This window comes from Passer domesticus, chromosome 10 (assembly GCF_036417665.1).
Source record: "Passer domesticus isolate bPasDom1 chromosome 10, bPasDom1.hap1, whole genome shotgun sequence".
In the NCBI taxonomy this organism is placed as follows: Eukaryota; Metazoa; Chordata; class Aves; order Passeriformes; family Passeridae; genus Passer; species Passer domesticus.
This window is the reverse complement of record NC_087483.1, coordinates 10798529-10821624: the sequence shown is the minus strand read 5'-3', so window position 1 is coordinate 10821624 and position 23096 is coordinate 10798529. Positions and strand designations below refer to the sequence as shown.

The 23096-nt window shown below is 40.8% G+C and overlaps 1 long non-coding RNA gene across 1 annotated transcript; it reads right to left on the bottom strand.

Moving 5' to 3' along the window:
• Window positions 1–5624: 5624 nt before the first annotated feature.
• LOC135308592 (uncharacterized) lies at window positions 5625–22635 on the bottom strand. Its single transcript, XR_010368977.1, has 4 exons — window positions 22504–22635; window positions 10094–10184; window positions 8826–8868; window positions 5625–8330 (listed from the first exon to the last, which is right to left on the bottom strand). It is a non-coding gene; the product is annotated as an uncharacterized LOC135308592 (long non-coding RNA).
• Between the last annotated feature and the right edge of the window lie 461 nt (window positions 22636–23096).

The window sequence follows — 23096 nt, the reverse complement described above, 5'->3', positions numbered from 1 at the left end:
TTGTGTAACTGAGCATTTTTGAGGCAGGTACAGTCCCCAGCCAACCTCCCCCACTGCCCTATGCACTGTAAAGAGCCCACATGTGGAACAGGACTTGCCCACTGCCACTTTAACCAAGATATTCACCCTGTTTCTACCAGTGGACTCTCAGAGTCAGCATTAAATAAAGTACTTGAGAGATTATTGTGGAGGAGAGACTTTCACAATGCCAAAAGTGGACGATTAAAAGAGAGAACATGTCTTTCAATTGCTGTGACTTAGTCTTTACCCATTTTACACTCTCCTTATTCACTGTCTTTTACAGCTTCTCAGCAGATAGAAAAAACCTTGATGGAAATATATGAGGCCAAAGGTGGGTGAGCTTTGAGAGATGAGATGACTTTGGTTCCAGTAGGGAAATTCCAAAATTGTCTTTAATGGATCTATTTCAGAATTTAAGTACCTAAGACATTGGGGATACCCACAGACTTAGTTGGAACTTCAGTGTGGGGTTTGAATCTGAGCTGGAAACATTTTTGATAACAGAACCTATCATCCCTCCTACATCTTCTTAAATGAAAAAAAATCTAAGTATTGCTTTATCTAGTGATCCCTAGGAAATGAATCCCTCATTAAAATTTTAAGTTCTTAGGCACTAAGACCCAAAGGTTAATTCAGGGACCGTTGCTTGCTGGGCAACCTGATTTCAGCATCTAACCAGGAGAATCCCAGTTGTTTTGTCACTGAGGTAGGGTTTACTCAGGGTTTACTTCTGAAAGGCCAGCAGGTGTTTCACACCCAGCATATCCAACTTCAGAAGACAGCAAAGACAAAAATCAGATTGCGCATCAAGACAAGCTTTGTAAGCTTTTTGTCTTTGTTAAGTGAGAGCACAAGAGAAAGGGACTCCAGCACAGAAAATTACATGATCATGCAACAGCACCAGACCCACAGGTCGCAGCAGGACCTCTGCTTCATATCTGCCCCTTGGTACTGGTGTCAGTTTTTAACAAAAGCTGTGGAAGATGCCTTAGCAGCAGGTTAGTCTCATGAATTCTTATGCAGCCTGCACTTGTAAAGGAATAGCAGCAGGCCTGAAATCAGAAGGGTGAGTTAAATTACTTGGTTTTTTTGTATTTTTTTCTGCCTGGAGAGTATGGTATTTCTCGTGGTTCAGCCTGGTTACTGCCTTCACTGAACGCTGAATTCTAAATCCAGAAACCCCACAAAGAAAGCACACTCTGCACTTCCTCCACAATTCCATCTCCCCTACCCAGTGTCTCTAGATCCTTTGGCTCTCAATTCTGTTAAAGTTGGTAACAAACATCCCTGTCTCAGAGCCCCTCACAGCAGGAAAAGTGCCTGGGCTCAGCAGAGCAGTTTCCATCTCCTGCTCGTGCAGCTCTTGACCATCCTGAGGGTGCTCAGGGGCTGCAGCACCACTGTGCTCCATTTTCACTGAAGGAACTGACACAAGAACAGATTCATGTCATGTCACTTGCTGTTCTCACAGCCTTTGTCTGAAAAACCAAGACTCAAATACTACCGTACTTGTACTGTATCTCATTTGCCAGGAAATTGGTAGAAAGGCAGCAAACTTTTCAGTTTTTCCCATGTTCTGCATTGATTCTTGTCAGTTTTGAAGGGTTGGGGGCTTTCTAAGGCTACAGGGAGAGGAGAAATGGTAATCAGAAGGAAATAAAGATATCACAGCACCTTGCACGTGAAGGTATTACAGCAGTCACAAGCACAAAGACTGCTGTGGTAGACAGTGGGGTTGAAATAGAAATTCCAAAATTGTCTTTAATGGATCTATTTCAGAATTAAAGTACCTAAGACATTGGGGTTACCCATGGACTTCATTGGAACTTCAGTGCGGGGTCTGAATCTGTGTTGGAAAAATTCTTGTTAACAGAAATCCATCTTCCCTCCTACATCTTCTTAAATGAAAATTTAAGTATAGCTTTATAAAAACCATTATATATGTATAAAAATCATAGTTATCAAGGAATCTCACTCTAAAACCATAGCTGACATTCAATGCTTAGCCTTTGCATGCTGCCAAACCAAGACAGCAATGTAGTCCATTTGCTTTCTCAATCAGTAGTATTGTAAGGACCAAGGTATAATTAGCTGTCATTCAAAATCAATAGCTGGACTATGTTTGAGCAATTTATGCTCTGCTAATTCAAGAAAAAATAACTAAAATTTACTCAGCTTTATGCTGTGAGTGAACCAAACTGCTGAAGAGCAGTGGAGTGTGAGTTGTTCATGGACCAAGACCAGACAGGCCAATGTTAACCAAAATAAATGAGAGGCATCGATTCATGCAGAAGCAGGATTCAGAATGGAAACAAGGACAAGGCCTCAGAACATTGGCACTGCAACTAGTGGAGCTCAATATGGCACTGATGGGATCAAATTCCACCAGGGCACACTTCAGCATTAGCCAAAACCAAAACCTCCACAGGATGGTGAGAGTAGCCACTGGACTCACTTATGCACTTGCATTTTAATGCCGTTGCAGGAATTGTTGCTGACTGGCACAAAGTGTTTGCTCCTGTGGATTGCCAGGGTGAAAGAAAAAGAAGCTGGCAACGATTCTGTTTCCCCATTTTATCCAAAAGACCCATCAGGGTCTCTCAGACCCAAAGCTGCCATTTTATAGGAGCAGATGTAAAAAACCTTGCACCAGCTTAGCTGGAATCCACACAAATGACTGCACCTGCCTTCACCTTCTCTTACTCATTCCTCTTGCTTGCTTGTAGATATTTTTGTTTCTTTCTTCACTGGCTCTCAGAACAGTGAAGATTGTATGCCAGCCTCAAATATTTACTTTCAAAATAACCTTGAAGAGGGAAAAAAAAAAAAAAAAACAACAAAAACCAAACCACTTACATTTTATGGACAAAGAGTCTTTTAAAACTTTTCACAATAGTTTGCATTGAGCTTACTGAATCCACTCTCTCTCGTGTGATTGACTCATTATTTCCCATCAGTTCCATCAGTGAAAATGATTTCCAATATTTTTCAGGAAAAAAATACAATGTCAGTAGGGCACAGTCAAACACAATGCCTGTGAGTAGCTCAATAGACTGAATTACTCTTGCACAATTCTCTTTGCCCTGCAGAGACATTTTGCAGCATCAATTAGGTTCAGCAAGCATTTCGTTTAAAGTCAAGAGCTGGAAGAATAATGAATTTCTTTGAAGTCTGATGACAGCCTAGGCAATAGCACACGTAGAAAGAGAAACAACCTGGAAAACTCATTTACATAAGAAATTGTACCAGCTGACCTTTTATTATATCTGATCTTGTGAAAGATATCACTATATGAATTTATCACTCTCACAAGCAATTTCTCATTTAATAAGGGCTATTTGCTGCAAATCATGGCACTGGGCTCAGTAACTCCCTAGTAAGGGTCAGTGAGAACAGAAATGATGAATGCAATGGACAAGTGCAGAGTGCTCAGGTCCAGTGAATTTCACACCTCATCTACATTTAGTGTTAATTTGCAAAAGGAAATATCTGCTCGCTACCAGGAAATATCAGAACACCAACAGACTTGCCAAAATCTCTCTGTATACCTTCAGTAGTTTTTGGTTTTTCATTTTGCACAAAGCTGCCCAAAACATTAGGAAATTGAAGATGTATGCATGTATAGTCATATATTTCTGGTTCTTACAGGTGCCACAGGACCCTCAAACAATGATTTTTTTAGGGGCATTGGTGTACAGCTTTCCAAGAAAATTTAAGCAGGGAAGATGCCAGAGAAGGTAGCAAATATCAATGTGGAAAGTTTAGATTGACACTCTTCAGCATTTGGAAGGAATAGCACAGAGATACAGGATAAAACAAAAGTGGGTAAACTGAGCAGCAAATTTAGGGGCAATCTGAAAAGTCGTGGGAGTGACAAAGAATAATTTGACTCAATGGTACAAAACAGATATTCTGAAGTTACTGGGGAACAAAAGCACCTGATAACAGTGAAACAGAAACACTTCATTTCCAAATTGTCAAAATATACTCTTTTGCAGCAATCTCCTTGTGGGTTTTTAGCATGTTAAGTTGCAACGTGAGCAGATATTTCTTTTGGGATTTTATTGCAGCTTTCAGTAGCCTAAAAGTGAAATTCTTTTTTCTTCACAATAGCATCATTCCGTGACCATGCCAACAACTTCAGCTGAAAACAGTGTTCCAGACACTGCCAAATCCAAAATGCCATTGTCAATAAAGGATTAAACCAACTAGCACTGATTTGTTTCTCCAAGAAACATCAAAGAGCTTCCTAATAATTGTGCCAACTCTTGAGAAAAATAAACATCCATTATTCAAAACAATTACATGTTGTAAACTTATCTTTTTCCCAATCAGTTGATATTACATTGACAACAAATCATAGTCATTGATGAGTATTTCTGAAACAAAAGGAAAAACTAAACCTTTGAGCATGTTTTTACAATATAGCACACACATACGGATAAATAGAAATAATATTTGCTCTTGTTTTTGGTTTTCAGATTACAGAGCATTTGGTAATAGAAAACATTATTAGTGCTGAGGACCTCCTTGCTTTGCAGCTTGAGAGATGTTTTCATCCTGTTTCTTTCTGAGAGACTGTGTGTAAAACCTTTTTTTCCTTGGGTTTTATTTTTTGAAGGGAAAGAGAGAGTGAAGGAAGTTTTGTTACACCAGGAGTAGAGGCATTTTTCTGTCATGCTCCAGCATGGAATAATCACAAGCAAGATGAATCCTAGTTTCATGGGAGTGCAGTATTTATTTCCCATGTACTGTTCAATCCCCTTTCCAAACATCATGATGCTATTTGCCATTAATCTCCAGCTGAACTGTATAAACTACATCACATCACTAATGATCTTCCACCACATTCTGTGATTTTTGCTGTTTGTTAAAACAGTTTATTTTATGCTTTATTAAAGCAGTTTGTTTTGACTTGATTAAAAGCACCTGCAGATCCAGATATTATTTGTATTAAATTAATAATAATAATTTAATGTTTATTTTTCATATTTATTAGGAAGAATAAAAACTTTATGAGAGTATTTCCATATATTTTATATTTACACTTTGCTATGTATCTTTTCCAACATGCAAATGAAAGTGGCAGATCAGTTACCCTGCAAACTCATCCAGACCAGTTTTACAGCTTCAACAGTAGCCAATTATTTGCCACAACCAATTTGGTTTTGAGACAAAACAGATGAGAAATAAAGTAATTAAATTATAAAAGTGGTCAGAAATGCTGCATCCCCTAAAACCTGAGGTTCTGGAAAAACATCACAGAACAAACTGTTTCAACAGAAAACTGAACGCTCATCTGAAAGCCCCAAACTCCCAGAATGGTTTGTTTTCTTGAACAGCTACCACAAATGAGTTTTAGGAAATCTTAGGAAAGTTTGGGTTAATATTCAGATCTGCCCTGCCAGAGAAGAGTTGATAAACTGGCAGCCTGGACACACACACACACACACACACATATATATATATATATATGTATGTATATTTGTACATTTATGTGCATCTGACACCAGAGAGATGAATCCTACAGTCACAGGGACCAGCACTGTCATTCCAGCCAGTGCAACCAGACATCAGACCACTCTTTGACCACAGTTCCCACCAATAAAACTGCTCCTATTGCAGATGCCAGCAGGAGCAGAGTGCTCAGAGCTGTTAATAAATACACTGAATTAGAAAATGTCTCTGTAGGAACAATGCATCTGAGCTAGACAGATTAGAGGATTAAGTTTCCCACTGCAGCAGTTCATATTATGGTAACACAGAAATGTCAAAGATAACAGAAGTTACTACTGAAGCATTTGAAAAACTAAATGTAAAAACCATGAGTTTAAAGCAACAGGAAAAAAAATAATAGATTCACAAATCAAATTAAGCAAAACAGTGAAGAAATAAATAAATTCTGAGTAGAAATTACTCAACTTTATTGATAAAACTCATTAAAAGGTCAGGTCTCAAATAATTCTGTGTGATACACTAAAACCAGGGGATTCATTTTCTAACCTGCTGAAAGGGACATATTGGATAAGTTTAATCAATTTACCTCTTAGCAATTCAAAGCTTTCTGGAAGTATGCTTGCATCTAATAAAAGCTGCAGAATGTCTCTGTGTGAGAAATCTAGTTACTCATTTTTCTTCCAAAGGTGGCATGGAGGGTGTCCATCAGAGACATCTTGCAAAACAAACTAAATTGTCCAAACACATAAACATCCTGTTTTAAAGCCTCATCTCAATTCCTGAAATTGCTTGCCAGTTTGTTTTAATTTTCTTTACTATAAAACTAGTATTTATTCTGTTCTGCAATTATTTTTTAGTAATAACTAACTATAAAATAAATTGCACATTAAATCAACCACATTGGAAGTAAAGAAGTCTCCTGTTTTCCCAGTGTCACCCATGTAATCGAAAGAAAATCCTGCATGGATTATTCTTCTTCTTGGTTATTGCACCCGTGGGGCTGGAGAAACACTTGTGACCTTCAGGAGACTAAAGATACTTGATGTCAAACCCAGGGAAAAGGTAAATTCGCTGCTGACGTGGAAAAGGGGATGAAAAATTGCAGTTAATGGAGTCAGTTCCCTCTGAATCGGTCCCTTTGCACTTCCCAATGTTTTTCTGTCAGGTGAAATAATGAACTTTAGCCTACAATAAATCACGAGATGCCTGTTACCTTCTGGAGGGTCAAGTGTTGCTGTTTGTATGGGCAAGTTGGAAAGAAGTGTTAATTTTAAATGCATCTTTAAATGCAGCCCCTCATGTGCACCACCAGCACAGGCTTGGTCTTCAACTTTCCAACCAAAGGTATCAGCACCTTCTCCAAAATTCAGAGCCCAGCTCCAAAACTGAGGTTTTGCCACCAATATTTCACATTTCTTTGGGGAATTGCATCCCAAGAGAAAATAAAGTATTTGCATAGCCTTTATAAGCTCCTGAAGCAAAGGCAAATGATAAAAATACTTCCTTACCATGCTTTTCACACACATAAACAAACAGCTATTTCCAGCTCTCCCTTGACACAGGCAGTGCCTGGAACCTACCAGCTGTAATTCTGCCAGAGCTCTGAACTGTGCCCTCTTCTGGCTCGGTGAGTCAGCCCCTGCTGTTAAAGGTAAAGGATTACACAAGAGCTTGTTTTCTTCACAGTCTGAAAAGAAGATGGAGTGAGTGGGTAGCTGTGAATTTTGGGTTCATGTGTGGTTTTTTTTAAAATTTTGCTTATGATTGATTTGGTTTGGTTTTGTTTGCTTGGTTGGGTTTTTTCCCCTCATAATACAAAAACTAATGTTTTTCCCTTGAACTGATGTGCCTGGGCTCCCCGGTCTTTTTGTTTATTTATCTTTGATTAAAGATATGTTCAATATCAGATAAGAAATGGGAGAAGGAAATGGAAAAAAAATGACAATTTTCAAAAAATGTCCAATAAACAGGCATTTAGAATGCAGATGTTTCTGAGCCACCCTGTTGAGCACCATTAAATTCACCTTTATGCTGCAAATCCACCATAACAAGAAGACATGTGCCAGCAAACTGAACCACAAAGGAGTTGCTGTCATACCCAAGCCTCTGAAACCTGGCCAAATGACTGTTATTTATATTTTAAATCTTTGGAAGGCATAAACCAAACTTACTTGATGCTACATATGCAAATGTGTTATCAAATACTGGTGCCTTTTAGATTACAAAGCACTTATTTTCCTGTGGTGTTTTCCACATAATCTAGCCTCAAATAAAGACATCAGTAATTTTGACTTGATTACACTATAATTATTTAAATATCTTTAATTTCATACACTGGACTAATTATTGTATCTGTTGTTATCATTAAAAGAGATCGTTACAGATAACGTATCTCATATATTCCCCCTAATTGAAAAATGCAGTTCTTGAACAATAACAGTTGTGACAACAGCAGCAATTCCATTTAAAGGCTGCCCTGGCAGTACAGCTGGAATTATTGCAAACAAACTACAGCGAGGCACCACAATTAACAGCAGAGCTGAGGGACAAGCTGCTGACAGCTGACTTGGTCCTTCTGCCAAATTCCTTTTCCTTCACAATGATCCAACAGACAACATTGGGATTTTTCCAGGGAGCTCCCAATGCGTATTATTTATAAAAGTCTAAAATATCCAGGTTTTATCCCAAATTCTGTGTAGTTGTCTTGTACTGAAGACTCTCCAGATCCAGACCCCCAGAAATTGTGAGTAGAGGGGCAGGGTCACTTCCCTCAACCTTCTGGCAATGCAATCACCTTCTCTATTAAAAGGTGTGCTTTCTCCACGTGACCTTTTCCTGTTGGCAGATTCTTGCTGGATATGGGAAGCAAAGATGATGCCTCAGGTTTTAGCTTTTATATTTTCAGATTCTGTACTGCTTTAGTGTGTAATTCTGAGCTTCATATGAGGGGATGGTGCGCTCTCTTCACAGGGTAGGGAGACAAAACAATTCCTTCTCTAGCTGGGGATCAAGGTCAAATGATCCAAATCTCAGGCCCAAGAGTATAAACAAGTGCAGAATGAAGAGAGAAAAACAAGAAGGACTTTATGAGCTAAAGCTGTAACTGGACAATTAACTCCAATATGCAAATGGACCAGAACTTATAAAAGTGAGAGACCCCATGACCAGTTGTCCATTTTGTGACCATTTTGGTTCATCTTGGGTGTAGCCCTGGCTGGGCTCTGGTACTGCCCAAGGTGGATCCATTGAGGATATCCTTTTAATAAATCCCTACTTTAACTCTGTCTGGCCTCTGTTCTAGGTCAGCCTTCACAAGGCCTCAGAAAGGGACAGAACAATTCACTCACCTTTGGACAGATGATGGCAGGAGTTGTTTGTTCACAGATCTCCCTAAGGGAAAACCAAAAGGGAAAATGTCAGACAAAAAGCATCCATGGAAAATATGAGAGAATTGTGACAATTGTTTAAAAATGGAGACTGAGACAATACAAGAAACTGCAGAAAAGGAGTGAAGAAAATAAGAGAAGGGGAATGTTAAGTGTGAGAAGAAGAACCACTGAGGAGAGGAAAACCAAACAATAGTCAGACATAAAAGTGCAGATGCATGAGTTTCAGATTTGCCAAACACCAACACAGCTCTGAGGAAGAAGTTCAGGTGCTATGTACCAGAATAAAAGAGGATGGAAATACCAGATGAAATGATGAACACTGTGAATATAGAGTGGCATTAAGACTGAAAGCTCTTCAGGGGAAAGATTGCCTTTTTATTGTGTGCTTTAGCAGAAGTCAGGAGGATTTTTAGCATAACTCTTTTCTCCAAGTGCTACTTCAGTACAAATAATTAATAACAATAACAGTCAAAATAATTCATAAGACTAATGACTTTACAAATGATCTTGTGCAGTTCTCAAGGGTAAGTGCTCCCTTCCCTCAACTCACTCCCCAAAATTCACCAGTGAATGTAGCTGCTTCCCTTGACAGCTCATCTTATCTCTCTCTTTTCCTTATTTCAGCTTGAATTATGGACCAATTAATATACTTTCTACCTTGTAAGTGGAGCCACAGTCAGCTCTGTGCTGAAGCTGACTGCATGTTGCATTGAATTTGCAATGAATATCCTTCTGGCTGGCACTCAGCACTGCTTTTTCAAAGCAAAGCATTTTGGATAGGTAAATAACAAATGCTGGATTTGTCAGATCTCTGGAACATTGTCATTCTACCATGGATATTGCAGTGCCTGATTACCACACTGCAGTGTTAATATCTCTTTTTAAATGTATGCTCTCAAGAAAATGAGTTTCTCTAGGAGCACATTTGATCATGAACTTACACTTACAAGGATGGACCAGCTCCAGCACAGTTTACTCACTCTTCCTCCACGCTTGTGTTCTTTCCCAACACTTTCCTAACACGTTGGGCAGGAACAAAACAGCAGAGAAGGAGAGCCCAGAGAGTGTTACCTGGTCTGGCTACAGACTCGAGCCATGGGGATGGGGATCCACTCCAGCCTGGAGTGGTGGATCCATGGCTTCCAGCACATGGCAACCATCCCACCTTCACCATGCCCACCATGGTGTCTCCAGCAGCGTGCCAAGGTCCTCACAGGAGCACCCACCCTTCTCTGGCAGCCAGATGTCAGGGGAACAAGGAAATTATCCCATACATCCCCTATCCACAGTGTTTGTCCGTGATTCACCTGTCTCAAGCTGTGAGAAAAGGGAAAATTGGATGAATTTATTTAATTGGAATGCTGGAAGCCTTTTGTTATCATCCTACAAGCTCCTTTTAGATCCCTGCTATCTTGATTTCTAAGTGAGAACATTCTTAAGGTGCAATTTCTCAATAGGAAAACAACAAACCACCAAACACCAGAGCGTATCATCACCTTCCCTTACAGCCCTTTTGAACTGAAGTGGACCAGCAAGGACTTCTCTTTCTTTACAGTAGTCGTGCCCCTGTGTGAATGAGTTCTTCCCAAAAGCCACTTGTCAGATATGACTGTTGTATTTTATCAGTGCAATTTTCACTTCTGTAGATAAAATTATTGTAATTGAAACAGAATTTATACAGATTAAAAGGCAGGCAGGCTGATCTTCTCCAAGATCCTTCTTCATGGTTCTCTCCATCCTCCACTCTTGTTATCTATTGACTAAGATGTAAGATTCAAGGAAAAAAAGGAAATTTGTATTTCCAGAAAATAAGGGGTTTTTTCTTTTGCTGCTGCATTTTCTAACATTGCAGCCTCTCAATTCTTGAAAAACAGGTGGACACATGAGAAGAGAACCAGGGAAAAGAAACTAATTCATGCCAGCTTTACACTGGCCTGCTGATATTTCACCTTTCTGCTAGCTGTGACACCAGCATGGAGACATTTAGAGGGTTTTGAGGTTTTTGGTAAAGCTAGAAAAGGGTCTGATATTTCACCAACTCTATTTATCAGCACAAGCAGAAACAATAGATGGGACATCCATCTGTAGGCAGAGCTTCCTTAACAGAGGTGACTTGAAGAGATTTAAGGAACATCACTGTGCTGAAGTTCTGTTGTCACCTCTGCAGTTCTGGGGCCACTGCCACCACATTTGGAACTTAATGTACATATTTTTAAGTCACAGATTCATTATTTCAAAGTAAAACCTCACCACTATCTCTAATGAATGCATTTTTGTGCTAGCAGCAGCCTCACTGCAATGCTATTAACTTTCACTTGTGTGCAAACTGATCCTGTCTCAGCATATTTGAATGAGCAAGGCTACCCTGTAACTGCAGTTTTGTTATAAATCTAATAAATAATAAGGCAAGGTGAAATTACATTTGCTCTTTATGCTGTCATATCACATCCATGCCATATGGAATGATTTGTCTGCTCTCAAACGAGAGCAGCACTCATCAAGCTACTCTCCAGTTTTTCCCTTCTGTACTTCTAAGTAGTATTCCCTAATACTGTTGGGAGAGCTAAAAATGGGGTTGGGGGGGAAGTGTCTTGCCTAGGAGGCAAAATATCTTCAATGTTCATTAAAAAAAAATAAGCGAAAACACAAAATCTGCATCAACTTTCCTAAAATAACAGCAGGGGGCCAAGGCAAGCAGCAGTGCTCAGAGACAGCTGGGCCTTGTGGGAAAGGGAGCGGAGAGAGACAAAAACCAAAATCAGCATTCCTGAGCACCAGGAGAATTAATTTTGCGCATTGTAAACATCTCTAAACAGGTCCTGCAGTGCAGGATACCATTTTAGACTGATCTGTGATACAAAAACCTTTCCTACAGCAGGAGAAACATGACCTGGTAGCATGTTCTAGCAGGTACCTACAGCAAAGCCAGGCTGACAAGTCAGGAGGGACCTTTCAGCAGCAGGGAGGAAGGTTTCTATTTTGGAAATATTCTCAGCACTGGATCTGCTTCCACACTTCCAAAACCACTGTCAGATGCAAGCCTCTAGTGAGTGATTGATTTGACACCAGGCCAAAACTGCCTGTAGCAGACTCCCAGGTGCAATGAAGGCACTGAGCAGCCCCTGTCTGCTCATCAGAGGCTCAACAATTACAATTAATCTGATAATGCCGTATAAACACGTGTAATAACAAAAGAAACACCAGGAGCTGCAAAGTTTGCAGAAGATCCTTGGGACTCTCAAAGCAGACTGAGTTGGCAGTGGTGGCAGCTTGGGTCTGGGAGGTATCTTGCACTGTGCAGAACCTCAGCATGCAGCTGGCCACACACGGCACAGACCCCTGAACAAAAATGCTGGCCTTTCCCCTGAGAAACAATACTGCCCACCCCAGTTTCCTGATGTCAGTTTGCAGGAGGCACTTTTTTTTCCCCCACATCAGTTCTGGGATGATCAGCTGAAACCAGTCAGTCTTCCCTGGCAGTGTCCAAAAACACTTGTGTGTGTTACTTGGGGACATGGTTTAGTGGTGACATTGCAGAGCTCCATTCACTGCTGAGTTCAGTGACCTCAGAGGTCTTTTCTGGCATTTTTGTTTCTGTGTCATCCTATTCTATGACCTTTAAGCAAATATCACAAGCAGGGACTTAATGCCCCAGAGTTGTTCATATAGGCTTTACTGATGGCCTACGTTTCTATTGCAATTGCATTAACATCTTTCTTTATGACTTTGGCTGTGGTTTTAATCATCTATTCCTCAGGCAGCGCGTTTTTGGTACTTACCTCTTCAGGCTGGAGCTACCAGAGGCCTGAATTTGGAAAGAAGTGGTCGGCTGCCTTCCAAACCAACAAATGCTGGGAACAGTTGGGATCAACACCTCAGTTAACAGGAGACACAAGTACAGAGGGGTTGTTTTACATATAGGACCACTGCAGGCACTTCTTCAAAATACAGATATCCAGTTTCCTCTGCCCACAGCAGAACTCTGCAGGCATTCTCATCTTTTTTCACATCCTGAAATACTGGAAATTATCCGTGCAGGCCAAACTGAACAAAAGTGATCTGCACTGCAGATAAGGGAGGTGAAAGGCATGTTTCAGGAGAAAAGGTTCTAGCTGGCTGGCTAAATTACCTGACTTAAATACTTGTCTCCAAAGATTCTATGCTTAATCCTGTTGGTATTTGCATGGTGATAGCTGGGTTTTAAGATTTAATCTGTCTGAAATAAAGTGAATAATTTGGGTGATAAATCTTTAAAAATCAAGCTGCAACTTCTATCTCACTTATTTTATCCTTCCTTTGGGACTCAGTGCCATTTGATTAAATACTTGCCCTTTTCTCTCTATTCCATATTATACTAAATCCATTATGATGATTGCTATAATCTGTGTAGCCCTAACTGTAAAAAAAGCCTCCTCAATAAATCTTCTCTGCTTTGTTTGTGCCAGGTTCTGGAGTGGCTTCAGGACATGCAGGAGAGGACAGTCTCAAGCAGGACCCAGCCTGTGAGATCACTTTGCCCATCCCATCCCTGATCCAGTCCTGGGGGAGTCAAGGAGCCACATTATCACCTGTGGTGAAGGCCATGCAAGTGACAGCAAGGAAAAGGCCCTGAGCCAAGGGAGCAACAGCCACCTGTGAAAAGCCTGCAGAGATCATTAATAACTCACTGCTCTAAAATTTATGGTTTCCTGCTGCCTGGAAAAGAAGGAAAAGGGAGGAGGACTTCTAGAATACAGTAGATATTTCAGTTGGAATGAATCAGGTATACAAAAAAATACAGAGTTTCAGAAAGAGAAATCTTAGAATATTTACCCTGAAAATTTTGTTCAGATTTATTAAAATAAAAGAGACAGAAGGGGTTTTACTGAGTCCTGCAGTAGTGCTGCTTAGCCAAAGCATTCAAAATTCAAATCAGACCATTAAAAGCAAAAGGATAAAGAATAATGCACAACGATGACTTTTGTTCACTGCGTCAGCTTTGCTCGACAGATTTTAAATATACTTAAAACCCTGGTATTCCATTACCTCTTAAGTTACTTCTTTTTGTAGTGAATATGCTTTCCTAACCCTAACTGGGATGTGGTAGAAAGTTGAGCTTGAATGACAGTGACAGGCTTACAACTACAAACACGAGCTGCTGTGTACACAACCAGTGCATGCATTTTATCAGGAAATAGTGGGCTGCATACACCTCTCCCTCTCCTTTTCTCAACTGATACATCAGCTGTGCTGCTTCTAAACAGCAAAATCAAATAAGTACATAATCTGTTTAATTTACTAATACCTGAGGCTCTAATATGTGAGATTAAAAGACTTGATTTCTTAGTATTAGGAGAGTATCAAATAAGTAGGACAACTCTGACTTGATTTTACCCCTCCTGACTAATGAATCCCTGCAGTCGCTGATCCATGATTGCTGCACTGTGGATGAAACAGCAAGTGCCTTTTGCCTTGCTCAAAGTGTGGGGAAAGGTCCTGTGCACTAGAGGAGCCCATAAACATCCAGTGGGCTTAAAAAGCAGGAATGTGTGCTGCAGTCTTGCTGGGGGAGTTGAAAAGCAAAGCTGTGCAAACTATTTGGTCTGTGCTGGCTGCCCCAAACACAGTGTGCTCCCATTCCAAGGAAGAGCACAAAATAAAGGAATTCCCTGAATTATCATTCCTAAAACAGGAATCTGCAGCAACTGCATCCCAGAGTGGTGCTGGCCCGGGGACTGCCAACCAAGGGGCAAAATGGCAAGCAAAAACAGGACCTGGCTCCCAAGGATCAAGCAAGGAAGGAGGGCAGGCTCATCCCTGTTAGTCACACACCCTTGTGTGCATTGAATGCCAAGTGAGCCATCATCTTTATATTCCTTATTAACCTGCACAGGGCGAGAGGAAGATGAGGTTTATAACTATTTTCATAGCTGTGTAAAAATTCCAGCATTATGGACTAATACCTCTTGGCCTTCCACAACTGTGGAAAAGCTTAGCCTGAAAATCCACCAGAAATCCAACCTATCCATGCTAAAAGTCATTCAGCTGTACACTTGTAGCACTCTGTCCTTTACCAAAGAAGATTGGTTTAAACAAAGCCTTGTGCCAAAGCATCTACAAAGTTTCCAGTTTAGACCAGTTCTGTGCCTCAAGGCTTAAAATGCAAGTATAACAACCTAAAAAACCAGGTCTTTAAGGTCTTTCACATGTAAATTAGTCAAAAGTACAAAAAAAACTCAGCTAGGGAGGACTAATTTTTCTTTGCCTTCATATATTTTATTAATCAGAGCCAGTTTAGCAGGGAAGCACTTCCAGAAAGCACATCAGTCAGCAAATCTGACACTGCCTCTCAGTCAAAGGCCAGCTCATGTTATGTTGAAATTTAACCCCTTGTATTGCAAGCAAGGAGTTCCCTCACTTGGAGGTGGTCAGGGAACTAAAGGCTGAAGAAGAACAGTCCCAACCAAACCCACCAAACTTTCTGTAGCAGCCCACAGGTGTCCTGCTCTGCTCCCTGACCAGGTCTGTGCCACAATGGCACTTTTTCCAGGTGAGACACAGCACACTGTGGGACTTGTCACTCAACCAGGACTGCATCAGTGCTGGCTAAACTTTAAAACGTCAGTGAAACAACAACTGCTCAGTTTGCTCCTCCAAGAACAAGGCTCACGGCTTCTTCCACGCTTCCACCTCACAACAGCATCAAAGGAGTTAATGTTTGAACTCCAGGTGTGAACTTGGATCCCAGTGCTCATATTGGCTGAAATAAACAGCAAGTGTTTATTTACCACCAATCTCCAGCAGCAGCAGCCACAGGAATGTGGGTAGCTGGGTATTAAATTGAATTTTATTGCATTTCCCTGGGTTTCCCAGAAGCATTTTGCTCACATTACGCTGCATTCAGGAGCATTTCTAACCCTCCCACAAAAGGGAGGGTTAGAAACACAATTTTAAGAGATTTTAAATATTTATAGACTGTGGTTTCATGATTACAATAAAGCCTATTGCACTTTTGGGGCATCTCTATTGTTGAGGTCCTCAGGTTCTATGAGGACTTCTCCATTATTAACAGGAGTTGGCAAGTAACTTAATGGTCTTTTTAAACACTATGAGCAAATCATTGAATCAAGCCCATATAGCCCTGGAAGGAATTTGAGTGTGCTCCTCTGTTTGAATCTTGTCTCCAAAGATGACATGATTTTCTCCTTACTCACTGCTTCTGGCTCTAAAGCTAAATTTGTGTGGCTTACTCAGAAATGGAGTAAAAGAGAACATTGGAGCAGCTTCTGCTGCAAAGGATTCAAGTCTCTGCAGGGCTGCACAACTTCTCCCCGTTCTTCAGCATGCATTTTTCAACATCACAGCCTCCCAGAAGTTTTGAAAAACGAGCAGGCACATTTTAAGTGGATCAGAGAAGGAAAAATAATTTGTATCACTTTTTGACTGCTCCAGTAGTAAGGTTTTTTTGTCGCTGTGTTTTCTGCTAATTGTGACCTCGACACATAAGCATATACACACACATTTGTAGGGATTATTTGTTTGATTGGTTAGGGGTTTTGTCTAAGAGTTGTAAAGGGGATGTAATCAACTTTTTCATACCCAGAAGGGGTATGTCAGCCTGCAGCATTCCAGCCTGAAATTTCCAGCACCAAATGAGCCTTTTGGTTTTGTATGAGACGGGCAGCACCAAGACCAAACAGACAGACTTGTTTACCTATCTTTCCAAAAAGCAGCTTCTAATTCACCATTATTAAGTGGAAATGCAGAGATGTCTTGTCTGGCATTGATTATTAACATCAGGAAATGACTGTATGGGGTAGAAAGCATCTGGTTTTAAACTGCAGACATCAACCAAGAACTGACTCGTCTCCTATAGACACAACTCCTGTTTTTCCCCACAGGAGGCAAAGGTGCTGAACCCCCCTGTGCCAGATGCTTTGAGAGCCATGAGTGGCAATGACTGCACCCCTCCACGAACAGGGATTAAGCCAAGTCATGGCTTCCCTAAAAAACTGGTTCTGTTTGTAAGGACATTTGGAGGTGTTTCAGCCATGTGTATCAAATCCAGCTGCTTTCTTCAGCAAAAATACACATTACCTCTACAATTATTGTAAAAATTCCATTTCTTAAAATGTTAGCTTCTGATCAGAGCATATAAAATTACTTGATTTAATTTAAACCCAAAGGAAACCTCAAGATCTCAGCATTTCTGTAGCCAAAACCAACACCATGGCACCATCTTCTGGGCACTTTATAAAGCAAGTTCTGGAAAAGCCAACACTGCCCACAAGGTACAGGCTGCTTGTTCCACCCCTGAGCTCATACAGAAGCACTGTGTCAAAAAAGGTTTTAAAAACTGAAATTCTTCATATCCAGCTCTTTGGAAAACTATTCTGCAAGTTCCACAGCAGGTTTAGGAGAATTTATATACATTTTTAGTACAATTGTATCATCAAAAAACCCTAATAAAAATTAAAAAAAAAAAAAAAAAAAAAAAAAAAAAGCAATCCTCAAACTCTGCAGGTAACGTGAATCTCCCAAGATCCTCAGTGTTAATCCTAAATGAGACACATGGATATATACCATGCCTTCAGGAGTAAATCTCCTACTGTCATGAAGTTTTTTGTCTTAGAAGGAAAAAAATAATCTGATTTCTAGCCCATATTTTGATTCTGGTTTTAACCACAAAACCATATCTGGCTTGAAACTCCAAGTCCTGACACAGTGACACACTACATCAATCTATCCAAAATGCCCAAAAATCTTATTTTTGGCCAGCAGAAGAAGGGGAAGCAGAGTAGGATACTTTTACATTTAAATTTGTCTGCTCTTCCATTTGGGTTAGCAGTTCTTTTCATGTACAACTTTTCAGCTGACAGAAGGAACAATTGCACTTGGAATTCCATAAAAAAATTGCCTGTTACCTGCTTGTTCATTTTGTGTCTTTTCTATCCCTGAATGTTCTGTCAGAAAGTCTGTAAAGACATGAAGAAAGTAATTCCTATATTCACTGATTTTACATTTCATTTTGGACCTTTGAGGAGCAGGGTAGGAGTGCACACAATTACTGAGGATGAAGAGCAGAAAAATCCGTTTAAGACCTCCCAAAGACCACACCATAAAGATTGAATTGCCCTGTAAAATAATTTAGTAATTGAGGGTACAGATGAAGCAGTAGTGGTTGGTATTTTATGCAAGTTCTTGTTTGTATTTGTCTGTCTTGTCCCTAAGCCAGAGGTCAGGGGCTCAGATAAATTCAGTTTTGCCCCAGCAGCCTGGTATTCCCTTCTGGGCTCCGGGGAAGTCACTCTTGGATGAAAGCCAGAGGTATCAAACTCACAAGCTCTGCACAGTGCTGGCCAGAGGAATGATTGAACAGTGTGAAGAGTCATCTCACACCATTTTTCAGTGACAATAGACCTGAAAACGACATTTCAGTTGCTCTTGGTGAGAAGGTTTCTGAACAGGGAGAAAAGCATCCTGCCTGGCAATTCCAGGCTATTGTAGCAGATGTCAGTGGAAGTCATCTCCTGCAGCCCTGCATTCACCTGCAGCTCTCCTGACACTGCTGCCCTGGATTCCTCCTCCTCGTTAGAGATTGAAATGGCTGAAGTCAAGCTGAAATATCACACTACTGCAAAAATCTGTTTGGGAATTCAAAACCCAGGGATGACTGCACTCTGCAACAGCTCTGATGCCCTACTGACGCTTTAACATCCTTTCCTCCCTCCAATCTCAGCAGTGAAACCAGCTCTAGGACTTCTCTGTGGTTTTGTTGTAGTTGACTGATTTCTGTTGAGTGCCATTATCCTCTCCTCCCCTCCTCCTTCAGCTGCACCAAGCTCACAGGCAGAGAGAGAGATTTAAAACAAGGAGAAAACTGAAATCCTGGCTCACCCTGCCTCATGCAGGCAAGGCAGGCATGAAAATCATCCTGAAAATTCAGGTCTCCACAATCTTTCAAGTGCCTCCTTGAGAAACTCTCCAGTGATCAAATTGTTCCTAGACCTGCTGAAGCTTATTAAGAAACACCTCTGTAAGCAGAAACAAGACTGCTCTGCCAACTGCTGTATCTCAGTGGAGAATTTGTTGGGTATGGATCCTAATTGGCTTCTCCATAATTCAGTCCTGACACTGGCAGCATCCATGGAGAGGTCTCCAGAGGCTGAGCCCCTGCTGCTGTTGAAAGCACAAAGAAGGGACTTAAACATCCAGCCAAAATTGGACAGCACTGAGTCAGCAGTCACCTAGTGCAGGACCTCTACAAAATAAACTGGATAGAAAGTCCTGCCATGTCTTCTGTGCATATCAGAATTCACAGGTGCAGATCAAACATGATGCACATTGAAACCAGAGCCAGAACGAATAAAAATGCAAATAATAAGTACAAATAATAACTCCTTATTTTATAAGAATAAAATACAAAGTGGTTTTGGCTTCTTTGAGCTGACAAAGCATCAGTTTGAGCTTATTAAGTACTCAGCTGGGAGGCTGGAGAACTGGGCTCACTGTTCCTGCCCCTGACATCATGCTCTAAAACAAAACTATTAATCAATGTAAGCATTTTATTTCATCGGAAGAGACATCATCATGGACACAGGTGTAAAAAGCCCCCTGGACTCTCAGCACTGCTGCTGGGAGACAAATTTAAAGTTAAGGATAATGGGGAAACACATGGAATTACAGCTCCACTGCACGCAAGTGCATCCCTAAGTGCTCAGGAGAGACCCAGGAACCAAGCACTGCCTGAGCTCACAGGAAAAAAAAAAATCCTCATTTTCTCTCACATTTGCTCTGGCTGCTTGCCAAGGGTTTGGACTCAGTTCCTGCATGGATTTCCAGACTTTCTAGACTTTTTATGCTCATATATATGCATATAAAATCTCAGAGCACTCAGTAAGGTGTTTGGAGTGTGATCAGCACAGACTGGAAGGGAAGCCAGCTCCCAGAGGCCACAGTACATGCAAAGCAGACCCACTTAAACACAGATTTCATTCTTCATCTATTTAAGATAGAGCTCCATTTAGCTGTATTTCTCTACTGGACTTTATATATACATAATATACACAAATATGAGCAATACATATATTAAACAGTTATGATTTGAAACACAGAACTGGCATTCTCATCAGAAGAAAAAATACTCCTCAACTACTGAATTCTTCCAAAGAAAAATGAAATATACCCAAAGGCATGCAAAGGCCATTGAAATAATGACAGAAATCTCAAAGTGGTTACCAAAGGAGATGTACCAAGTGCTGGGCCCCTGTGAGTGAGCACAGGTTTGGACCCTGTTTCATCACCAGGGCACGTGGGCATTACCACACTCTTGGCAGGTCGAGCTGCCTTGAGTGGCACAGATGAAATTCCCAAGTTTCACCTCCTCTGCTTTCCTACTACACTTTAGAGTAGGTTATATCCACACTGTAACATTATACTATTCTCTTTAACATGCACAAAATTGTCTTTCACAAAGTTATTCTGATCCTCTTGTACCAAAGCAGAAAATTAACTCCTCTAAGAAGCTGCAGTGCTCTGTGACTTTTCCAAGCCTGCAATATCTAGAAGTTTGTAAGAGCAAGCAGCTTAGGAACTCCATAACCAGTTTATGACTGTTATTGGCAGATAGAAGAGGGACCCAAAGCCCAGCTTGAGTGAATAGTTCTGCAAGGTCATCCCCAGCAGATACACCCCAAAAGAGAAGTACCCTGGTCTAGGAGGCAGAACCATGAATTTACTCCCCTCAGAATTCACTTTCCTCCCACACTCTGCCAAAGGGTGGCAACACCTCCAACTGCTGCAGCTGCTCACTATGTGAGCATGAGTCCTAAATCTTTCCACTGGATCTCCAGGATTAGTCCAGCTTTACCACTACAATTGTCCAAGCCAGGTTAATTCCCCCCTTCACATCTTTGCCCTCCACCCCATCCCCTCTGTGCCTCTCATGCATTTTCATAACTAAAAATTTAGAGTTTCATATCTTCTTAGCCATTGCTCTATTACCCAACATGAATCATATCTATTTGTTGTACTGAAAGGAGGAAGCTTGGTCAAATAATAACCTAGGTATGAATTTCTGCTCTTTGTCATGCAGCTGAGTCTCCGAGTGCAATACAGAAACAGCTAAGAGAGATACTCAACCACTAACCCATTATTTCATGGAGTTCTATACACCAAATTCCTTTGCAGTTACAAAAAACTTATATTTTATTTTAACTGGAAGGGCAACAAAATTCAGAGCAGAATCCTTAAAACACCATGGGGACTTGTTCTCTGAATCAAGAAGGGGAGGGGCAGTAGAGTGAGATACTCCTTGTGATCCAAGCAACAGACTGTGTTTCTTTTTCCTTAAACACCTAGAAAGAAAAATAAATGGCCCCAGTGGCCAGTAATTTTCCTCTTTTCCAAGGAACTCAGAGACTAATGTGTCACTTTGAGACAAAAGAGACTTTGGCTGCAGGCTTGTTCAACACACAGAAAATTATTTCTGGGACTCTGTTAAGAATGCAGCCTGCCTCTGTTCATTTCTCTCTTAATTTTGCTGTTTCCAAACACACAAACAAGCGAACAATTAGCTCAATGGGCTACTACTGATTGCAGTCTCTGTGGAAAAAGTGAAATGTGAGCTCTTCAGCTGGAGAGTGGCAGATCCAAAACCTCCAGCAAATATCAAAAGGGACAGGGGAGTCCTGTCTCACCATCCCCAGCCCTCTCCTGAGGTCCTTGTCAGCTCAGGTGTCTCCCTCAAAAGGACAAACACCAAATCCTGGTGGCTCCTTTCACTGAAGTCTGTTTCTAACCACAATGAGGCCAAACAGCAAAATTCCTTTTAGACTGCACCATCATGCCAACCTCCCAGTTCTTTTTGTGCAAGCAAAAAGGTTTTCAAAGCTCATCTTTTAATTATTTTTTTAAGACTCCATCACTGCTCTTGGAAAATTTCCTCTTGCCAGGTCACTGTGCTGCTTCAGGGCTCTCCTTTCCCCTTTACAGAGCCCTGAGTATTGGTTCTCCAGTGGTACCAGAGATGTGGGCAGTGCCACACTCCCTCTGAGGGCTCTTTGGAAAACAAGGGGCTCAGCACAGAGGTTTTATCCACTTTCCTTTAGCTCAGTGTTCAGCACCAACCTACAGACCCAGTGGGGAAGAGCATTTTCATAGGACAGCAAGGATGAAATGTGGAGAAGAGTCACAAATGAAATGAGTATAGATCCCTGACTCAGATATCCATAAAAAAAAAAAAAGACTGCAAGGCCTTCAGGCTGCCCAAAAACAAGCAACTTCCAAGTTCTTATTTATCTAATTAGCCTAGAGAAAAACTATCCAACTATAACTATTGGATTTGGGCTTCATGGTTCTTAAGAATTTAGAGATTAAGTTATACTGTGGAAAAAAAACTCTGACAAGCCAAAGCTTAAAACTGAGGAAGGTTCCACCATCTTCAAGGCAAATTTATGCTAAAATACATCATATTTCAAAACCAGAACCCTGGGTTTTGCCACAGATTATTACAGTTTATGAAAATGTTGTTCCAATTATTAAATTCATTATTAAATTAGTATTATTAAAATTGTGAGGGAAAGGTGCCCAGTGCTTTCACCAATCTCCCTGTGCCTCATGCAGACTGCTGGGAGAGTGTGCATGGAAAGGAGCTCACCTGGCACTCCCAGAGTCCTCACTGAGCAAATTCCCACCTCAGACAGTCTGGGCAATCCCACTGAGATCTTCAGATGTGAGAGTGGAAAAGAATGAGCCCAGTGCATCCAACCTGGTGACAAATCCTGGCAGATTCCACTGCAGGAAGAGCAGGAGTGTTTTAGGCTTAGGTGGAGGGGCTTTTGTAGCCTCCATATTTGCAGAACACAACAGGGGGTGAACTGATTAATCTTCATCAAACAGCAAGTGGAACAGCAAACAAAAGACTAGATAACCTCAATTTTAAAGCTGATTGTTTTTTTCCTGGCTTTGTTATAAACTAGCTACTCCAAACACAAGGAAAAAAATGAAATCATCTGCTGTCAAGCTCTAATGAGAATGCCTTATAATAGTCATCGATTTAAAACTTTAATAAAGCTTAATTAAAATTGGTTTTCTGCACCCATGTTTCTGCAAAGCAAGCATCTGCATTTGTGTTCACATGCACAAAATGGGAAAATAAGCTTTGGAAGGAATGGCTATGGGATTGCATCTACCCAAGTGAATTCCAAGTTTGCAGGAGGTGGATTTGATTTCCTCCCTAGAAACTGGACA